This window comes from Pleurodeles waltl, chromosome 6 (assembly GCF_031143425.1).
Source record: "Pleurodeles waltl isolate 20211129_DDA chromosome 6, aPleWal1.hap1.20221129, whole genome shotgun sequence".
NCBI classification, from domain to species: domain Eukaryota; kingdom Metazoa; phylum Chordata; class Amphibia; order Caudata; family Salamandridae; genus Pleurodeles; species Pleurodeles waltl.
The window spans coordinates 793,872,087-793,881,926 of NC_090445.1; positions in this window are offsets into that span (position 1 = coordinate 793,872,087).

Here is a 9,840-nt window from a genome sequence, read left to right on the forward strand (position 1 = left end):
TTCGCTATTTGCGATTTTCAATTACCGAATCGCGAATTTTTTTGCAATTCGGTATTTGCATCTTGCAAATTGCGTTTGCGAATTTTAAGAAATCGTTATTAGTGATTTACAAATTTGATACATCGCTTTTTGCATTTCTTAAAAAACGCAATTTGAGAATCGCTAACTGGAATCTTGATACATCTGGCCCACTATTCTACCACTTTTTCTAGGGCGGTACCAATGACATCAAAAGCCTGGCAGAAACACTGCACAGTTGTGAAAGGACTCACCATTGGAGACACAGGGAAGAACCACGCCACCATGAAGCTTGAGCTGCAAGGCTTCCCCATGATTTTCTTCGTGCTGCTCCACCACGAACATCAACGCCATTGAAGACGACAGCGGTGAGTACAGCCGCCTAGCACACAAGGGAGGGAGAGAGGAAAAAGAGAATGGCACAGACACGCAACACACACACCCCCAACACCATACACACAACCAGCTGCATTACAAAAACATTTGTATCCCGTACCTTGGATGAATAATGCAAGGACAAAACGATTTTGAGAAAGTGAATGTAATGAGAGAAACACATCAAGATAAATAAGTGAGACAAGACAAGAGAAATATACATATGTACAGAAAAAGGGACACAGCTCAGTCCAAAATATATGTACTCCACATGGCCACAGGCCAAAGTCCAAGGCTAAACATGGCACCTGCCTTAACACGGAGAAAACACTGCAGGGGCATCTGTTGGTAAATAGGCAGGCATCTCACGGGGACAGGGGATGGGGGGTACCTCAGCCGGGAGACGGAGAAACACCACTAGTTCTGGAGGGGGCAACATGCCCTGTGCTTGGCCCTGGGGAGTGCAAGGCCACAGTCTCTTGAGTGGGTGACTTACCCACTTGCTCTGGAGGGGGCAACATGCCCTGTGCTTGGTCCTGGGGAGTGCAAGGCCACAGTCTCTCGAGTGGATGACTTGCCCACTGGTTCTGGAGGGGGCATCGTGCCCTGTGCTCTTGATCCTGGCGAGTCTGGGTTAGATGAGTGTCTTCCCCAGTGGTTCTGGAGGGGGCATTGTGCCCTGTGCTCTTGATCCTGGTGAGTCTGGGGTAGGTGGGTGTCTTACCCACTTGTTCTGGAGGGGGCATCGTGCTCTGTGCTCTTGATCCTGGTGAGTCTGGGGTAGGTGAATGTCTTCCCCACTGGTTCTGGAGGAGGCATCGAGCCCTGTGCCCTTGATCCTGGCGAGTCTGGGGTAGGTGAATGTCTTCCCCACTGGTTCTGGAGGGGGCATTGAGCCCTGTGCTCTTAATCCTGGAGAGTGCAAGCTCACAGACTCTCAGGTGGGTGTCATAGCCACTGGATTTGCAGGCGGCAGGCTGCACAGCAGTCCATGGAGGCAGGATTACATACCGTCCGCCGGTGGTGACGGCTGCTCAGTGGTGGTGCTACTGCTGGTGGGGGGAGGCTCCTGCCCATCCCCTGCAACCTCGGATGGCTGCTCACTGGAGGTGGTGGTAGTGGTGCTGCTCGGGCGGGAGGTTCCTGCCCATCCCCTGCAACCTCAGATGGCTGCTCACTGGAGGTGGTGGTGCTGCACTGGAGGTGGTGGTGGTGCTGCTGGTGGGGGGAGGCTCCTGCCCATCCCCTGCAAACTCAGACGGCTGCTCACTGGAGGTGGTGGTGCTGCTGGTGGGGGGAGGCTCCTGACCTTCCCATGCAACCTCAAACAGCTGCACAACCATGGTTGGTGGTAGGGGCTCCACCACAGTTCCTGCCCCAGGCCTCTTGCTCTTCCTGCCTGCTGGTGCAGGCTCCTTTTCCTTCTTGGCAGCAGCTTGGGCAGGCTCCTTTCCCTTCTTGGCAGCAGCTTGGGCTGGCTCCTTTCCCTTCTTGGCAGCAGCTTGGGCAGGCTCCTTTCCCTTCTTGGCAGCAGCTTGGGCCGTCTCCTTTACCCTCAGGGCATGTGCCCTGGATCCTCTTCCACCACATGTGGATGTGGTGACGACTGGGCCCGTGGACTGGGTGGCTGAGGTGCTTGGCCAGGTTTTTCCCAACCTGGCCAGACTTGTGCAGGATGGGGGAGGGAGGGGTAGGAAAGAGATCAATGGTGGATAGGAACAGTTTTTTAGGGACACTGGGGCGGGAAGAAGGAGAAGGTGTGGGAGTGGAGGAACAGGGAGTAGTTGTTGGAGGTGTCTGTCTGCTGATTTTGGGTGTAGGTGCATGGGCTGGATGCTGTTGTGAGGTGGATGGCTGTTGTCAGGAATCCCCAAGGTGCCTCCTGCGTTATCTGTCAGAATCCCCAGGGATTAGGGTTAAATCATATCTCTGTTCTTGGTTAAACCTTCATGTTTCTAAGTAAACATAATGTGCTCTGTTACACAATTGGTTTTATCAGTGCTTGTTTTGCCAATGCTTGTTTGCTAATGTGAGCAGGTGTAGACATGTGCTTCTATTTGGGTGTGGTGTAGAAATGTGCTTCTAATTGGGTGTGGTGACTCATCCACATGTGGAAACTCAACTGCTTTCCTGATTGGCTATAATTAGCAGAGTGAAGGATGCCTCCCTGCTTGGCTTTGTTTTGCTTCCTGATCTAAGCATCTGATTTAGCAGTCCAGTTCCTGCTGTCATCCTCGTATTCAGGACTTTTGAGGCAATTCTGTTCTTCGTTCCTGTACCAGCTGACACCAGGCATTCCTCCAGCACTCCGGAAAAGATTGCAGCTAAGTGACTGGTATTCTCCAGGGAGTTTGTTCTTTGAGCGCCGCACCTTCCTAGAAAAGCTGGTGTATTTCAGACCTTGTATTTTGGCAGAGTGCTTATCTTGAAGAGACAAACTAATTTCTGAACATTCTACGTTATTATTGTAGTTATTTGCCTAAATGTGCTTCGGAAATCTGCTTGAGCTCAAGTATTACAAAAAGTGACAGTGCAATTTTAAAAGAGCATTTACGTGACTTTTCTTTCTCTAATAGCATAACTCTTGGGGCCAGATGTACCAAGAAGGCCTATTGCGAGTCAGAAATAGCGATTTTTAAGAAATCGCTATTTCTGATTCACAAAATGGAATGTATTACATTTGCGATTCGGTAATAGGGATTTCTTAAAAATCACAAATGCTATTACCGAATCGTAAATTGCTATACCGGCCACATTCACACCTATGGGACTGTAGACCCATATCTGCAAATGTTTTGCATTTCCAAAATTGTGATTTCTTAACTGGAAATCGCAATTTCAGAAATGCAAAACCCCAGGGTGCTGGGGACCTAAGGCCCCCTCTGCTGCAGCCCAAAATAATTTTTACAACATGTAAGGTGCACACATGCCAAAAGGGCATGTGTGCTTTACATATAAATTTTTAAAATGCATTTTAAATGCATTTTTTAAATTTGTACATGGTTACCACCAGGTTCAACCTGGTGGTAAATAGCGATTCCTAAATGCCCAATTCACATTTAGGAATTGCTTCTTACATGTGCTTTAGAAATCGCAAATAGGGAATCCTTATTTGCAATTTCTTATTTAGAGAGTCGCCATCTGCGACTCTCTAAACAGGGTCGCAATTTTAAGGAATCTCTATTTTAGCAATTCCATAAAATTGATTTCAGAATGCCTTTAATACATTCTAAAATGGCCTTTTGCATTCGCAAACGTTCATTCACACCGTTTGCGAATGCAAAAAGCTTCCATACATCTGGCCCTTGGATTTAAATTGTGTCATTCATGCCTGTGTTTCAGGTTTGAGGAATTTGCTTTTGAAGGGTTTTTCACACACACAGTGAAACCAAACCAAACTGTGCCACCCTAACTGTTTAAACCCATAGTGGACATTTGTATTTCTTGGATTGTTTTTGTTCCTTTTAGTTTAACCTTATGCATGCAGGAACGTTATACATGATATAATTAATGCCCTTGTCTTTCTTGTGCATGATAAGTGCAATCACAGTTCTAATTGTAGTGTGCAACAGTGAATATCTGTGAAGCCAGCCCTAGTGTTGCAGTACTTATTGTTATGGTACTCAGTTTAGGTTATTGGTACTGCAGTGTTAGTAACTATGCCAACAGTTATTATTATCCAACAAAAGTGCTGGAGCATCCCAGTGATCTTCTACCGCTCCCGTGTATCAGAAAGAGAGATTCTGTTTCAAGGAAGTTGAGTGCACTAACTCTACTATCATTCTGTCAACAACGACCTGCCCCCCGAAGATACAGGGTGCCTGGCTGGACCGGCAAGACGTGGCAATGTTTTGTCTCTTTCTCTTCCACTCCCCCCTTCCTTTTGGGACACCTGCCGGGGTTTCTGTGTCCATCAGGAAGTGCCGAGAGTGTTCCAGGATGTCGGGGGCATACCATCGCCCCTGCAGACATCCTGCTTTTCAGGTGAGCGGCCCGTCTCGACAGCTGTTGGGTGTCTGTGTGCTCGCATTTGTGCGCCTTAGGAGAGGGGACAGACACAGTGGGAGAATACACAGGGGATGTGTGCATGACTGTTGTGGAGGTGTCTCCCAGTAAGGTGTGTGTTCTGCTTGGTGTGGTGGTGATGCTGGTAGTCAATGATGATGTAGTGCATGCAGGTATGAGTGTGGATGGAACTGGGAGGGAGGTGGAGGGGGAGACAGAGGAAATAGTGGATGTTGGTATGTCTGCATCTAGATGGTGTTTGTGTGAGTGCCTGTGGGATGAAGTGTGGTGCATGTGTTTGCCTGAACCACTCTTGTGTGTTGTCTTGTGTGCATGCTGGTCTGCCTGTGTGCTTGGGATGGGTTGGGGTTGAGGAGAATAGGACTGGGAAGTGGAAGTTGGAGGGGGGACGGTAGAAACAGGGACAATGCCTGCCATCAGAGAGGAGGCCAGAGCCTGGATCGAGCTCTGTTGGGCGGCCAATGCCTTTGTCGTGAGGAATAGCAACATCCCAAATGTGATGGCCCAACTACAGAGGCATAGGGTGTGGCTAATATGTGAGCCCTGGTCCCTACCCAGTATATGTTTTGCATGGGTATGGTGTGGGCCATATAGGATAGTGTGTGGCTAAATGTTGTTCCTCAATATTTCAGGTGACTCTGGTTACCCAAACCTCTCTTGGCTGCTGACCCTTGTGAGGAATGCCAGGACAAGTGCAGAAGAATGTTATAATGAGGCTCATGGGTGAACCAGAAGGATAATAGAAAGAACTGTTGGCTTCCTGAAGGCCAGGTTCCAGTGCCTCCATCTAACAGGTGGATCCCTGTGCTACTCACCCAAGAAGGTCTGCCAGATTATAGTTGCATGCTGCATGTTGCACAACCTTGCCCTGAGATGCCATGTGCATTTTCTGCAGGAGGAGGAGAAGGCTGGAGATGCCCATGTGACCCTGTGGACAGTGAGGATGAGGAGGCAGAGGATGAGGATAAGGACAACAGAACATCAGTCATCAGACAGTACGTCCAAAGACACACAGGTAAGACAGTGTTCCTTCACATTTCAATGTTTTTTGGGGGAATTTCTGTGGCACTGGCATGCTGTTATTTCCCCCTTCTATGCCCACTTACTGTACCCTTTAGCAATTCATTTTACAGATGTTGGTGACCTCACATATGCTCCTGGTGTGATCACTGCAGCCTGCTACAGGTCATACAACTATGCTCATTTTCTGTACAGTTGAATTGCAATGTCCGAACCTGTTGAAATGAATACATACTTAAAAAATTTGACATACTTTAAAAAAAAAAAAATTCCAAGGGTGTTTATTGAAGTGCTAAAATATGGAGGGGCAAGTGCAATGGGATGGGGTGGTGATGGAGGAAAGTCCAGGTTATAGTTCTAGTCTATTTGTAGTACAGGTGCATTGTCCAAGGGTACATAGGAAGGGAAGCAATGGCAATTCAAGGTGGACAGAGTGACAGAGTGGGACACAAGGGTGACAATCAGGAGAGTCTCATTTCCTGGTGGGGGTTTTGGCAAGTTTCTCTGGCTTCTGTCTGAATCGCAAGGAACGTTTGGGGGGTGGTTCTTCTGCAGGGGCAGGGGTGCTGGTGGCCTGTGGGTCCTGTGGCTGTGCCTCCTGGGCACTAGTGGCAGCGGAGGTGGAAGGCTGTTCGGATATCTGGCTAGTGGGAGGGGCCCGTTGGTGTGAATCTCCCTCCCTCATAATGTTTGCCATGTCTGCCAGCACACCTGCAATGGAGATCAGGGTGTTGTTAATGGCCTGCAAGTCCTCCCTGATCCCCTGGTACTGTCCCTCCTGCAGCCGCCTGTTCTGCACATTGCCCAGGATCTGGCCCATCGTGTCCTGGGAATGTTAATATGCTCCCATGATCTCTGCAAGTGCATCCTGGAGAGTCGGTTCCCTGGGCCTGTCCTCCCCCTGGTGCACAGCACTCCTCCCAGTTTCCCTGTTGGCCTGTGCCTCTGTCTCCTGAACCGTGAACCCACTGCCACTGACCCCAGGTCCCTGATTGTCTTGGGTATGAGGGGTGGCCTGGGGTCCCTGTAGCGGTGGATACACTGCTGATTGGCCTGTCCTGGGGACAGAGGTGTGGGTACGCTGGGTGGGTGCTGTGGTGGTGGTTCCTGATGGGGGAGGCTCTGTGGTGGTCTGTGAATGGGCCTGGGTAACCGGCTGTCCAGAGGTCCCTGATGTGCCAGGTTGGTCATCCAGATCCAGAAGACCAGAGTTCCTGTCATCACTGTGGGCCTCTTCTGTTGGGGGACTGGATATTGCAGACACCTCCTCTGCTAAAATTGGCTGGGGCACCTGTGGGGATTTAAATGCTGTTTTATTGTTTCTGCGTCTGACATATTGTACATCCGTGGCTTGCCTCTTTGGTTTTATTTGCCTTGGCAGCTTTCCCTTGAGTAAGTTGGTAAATGGTGGGTTTGCTGATTCTCTCTAGTGCAGTGGTCTCCAAACTTTTTAATGCCGCGCCCCCCTGTTGAAAAATAAAAATTATTGGGTCCCCTACAGAATTTTTCACAATTACTTTATAAAGATGGCAATGTTTAAATATGTCTAGACCTATTTAAACATTGTTGTTAAGTAATGTTACCTTTTAAAAAATTGCAATAACATGCTTCTGCTTAAAGCAAAGGCCTGTTGTCTGTAAAATGCTGCTTTTGGCTAGAGTCTGGCATCCCCCCTGGGATCACTTAAGGCCCCCTTTGGGGGGCCCACCCCCCAGTTTGAAGACCTCTGCTCTAGTGCGTATGCTTTTGTGATGGGTGTCCATGCTGGTCTGTGAGTGGTGTCCATACATTGGTATGGCATGCAGGGCTTGGCATTGGGATGTTGGGGTGTGTGGGGAGTGGTGGAGTGATGGGAGTGAGGGTAGGGTGAGGGTATGAGAAGGCATGCAGGTAGGGGTTGACTTACCAGAGCCTAGTCCTCCTCCTACTCCGGCCAGGCCCTCAGGATGCATGATTGCCAAAACTTGCTCCTCCCATGTTGTTAGTTGTGAGGGAGGAGGTGGAGGTCCACCTCCAGTCCTCTGTACAGTGAGTTGGTATCTGGCTGCAATCGAATGTACCTTTCCCAATAGGTCGTTCTGCCTCTTCCTGATGTCATCCCTAGTTCTTGGGTGCTATCTCACGGCATTGACCCTGTCCACGATTCTTCACCATAATTCCATCTTCGTAGCTATCGATATCTGCTGCACCTGTGCTCCAAATAGCTGATGATTTCCTTCACCATGACCCTTAGCTCCTCCTCTGTGAATCGGGGGTGTCTTTGTGGTGCCATGAGTGTTGTGTGAGGTGTGTAGGGTGGTGTGTTGGGGTGTGTAATGTGGGGTGCGTGAGTGGTGTATGGGTGTCAGTAGTGTGTGGCTCTGGTTTTGTCTGTGGTCTTGGTGTCTTTCGTGCCAATGATTTGTAGTCATAAAGGGTTGTGCATAATGTGGGTGTGTGTTTTATAGTGGTGTGGGTGTGGTGTGTGTATGGTTATTAGGTGTATGATGTTTGAATTGTCCATTGTGGTGTTGTTTTGTATGTGTGTGTGTATTTTGAGCATGAGGGTGTATACAGCCAATGAGTTACCACCACTGAATGTCTGCCGTGGTGATTGGTGGGTCATAATGTGGTAGGCATTCTTCTGTTTGCTTAGCGGTGTGGGTTTTGATACCACCACTTTATTACTGACCTTTGGACTTTGTGTATGTGGCTGAATAGTGATGGACTGGTATATGTGTGTCATAATATGGTGAACAGATATCTGCCGCGGAGGAGGTATGTTGGCGGCAGTCAGGGTGGCGGTAAGTGGGATTTCCCGCCAATCTCATAATTAGGGCCAATGTGTTTTACATGTCCTAACAGTGAAATACTGCCAAATTCGATTTTCACTGTTGCAAGGCCTATTTCTCACTTTGTTAACATGGGGGCTGCCTTTAAATATGTTTTAAGTGCAGTTTCCATTTGGGAGCAGATAGCTAGTTGATTTCAGTCATGTTTGGGGATTCCATTGCTACTTTTCCAGTGATATTTGATGTATCTTATCTCTTTGTTCTCTTTTCTCCTTCCTTCCATTTTCTTTATTCTTTCTTATTGTTACCCTCACTTATTAAGCAACAATCATTCTGAATTTGCCATTTTCTTACTTTCATTACCATTCAATTCTTAACTATACACTTGTCTTTATTTAGTGACTGAACGTAATTAGTCAGTGGGAGAAACAGTCCTCACAGTGTTCCTCTGTCAAAATGAAGATAATTAAAAGTACCAGTGGGTTTTAAAGAAAAAGGACGACCATGCCATTTGATAGGTACTGTAATGCAATCTTATTGTTAATATTTAAGGGTTGGGGTGGGAGTAGTGGTGCCTAAATCCTGCAAATACCAGTAGGAATCTAATACACTTTTCAGCTGAGCATCTCCATAATGCCTGCAACTCCATTCTGTTCAGTCAGCCCCCCACAGGTATTTGTACACCTTTTGATGACGCTATCTTAAGTTTTTCCACAGAGCAGCAGACGCCAGCTGCAAACTACTAAATGTTGGAATACCAAATCTAGGTCAGCCTATCTATCATCTCAGAGTTTTGTGTGTATTCCCTTTGCAATGCTTGGATGGCAGACAGTCTGAACAGTTTCATTAGGAAATATGAATGCAAATGAAACTAATATTTAAATTTAAAGGTGTGAATTGTGTTTGATCTCCTGCAAAAGGTGTTGATACTTCATTCAATCACTTGGGCTTTTAGATGCATATTCTGCATATTTCATAATAGATGAGAACATCATGTTTGGTAATTTAGCTCAAGCGCTGTGTTCTGTAATTTGATATTGATCACATTTACCAAACAATGGATCCTAATTGGTAGTTAAGTTCATCCTACATAAAGAAAGTTTTAGCAGAGCATATGTGACAGCTGCTCACTTCACAGCAGAGTTTGGAATTCCAGAGTTACAAAAACAAAAACTAAGGGTAACATACTGATACAGATACTTTTCTGAACAGAAAATCCACTGTTTTCACGTATTTTTTGAGTAGCACATATTTTGTTTTAAACTGGTAGTCTATTTAAATGACACAAATAGAAAAACTGTCATGAGAAAAATCAGTTATGGTACTCAAAGGATGAAGTAATTGGAGCAAATGAGTGCCTTTTAGCAACAACAAAATCTCTGTTGTAAAATAATTATCAAGGCATGACCTTAAACATCTAAACTGGAAAGGAAAAACAAGAATGGGACACATTAGGCCATATGGAGTTAATGAGAATGTTACTTAACCGCTCTCTGGAGATGTATTATGCTGAAGAACTTGAGATGGGAAAACACAATTCTAAAATCCAGGAAAACCTAATTCTTCATTCTACATTGATTTGTGCTCAGAATCATATGATCAAAATTATCCATCAGATTTGTATTGAAAA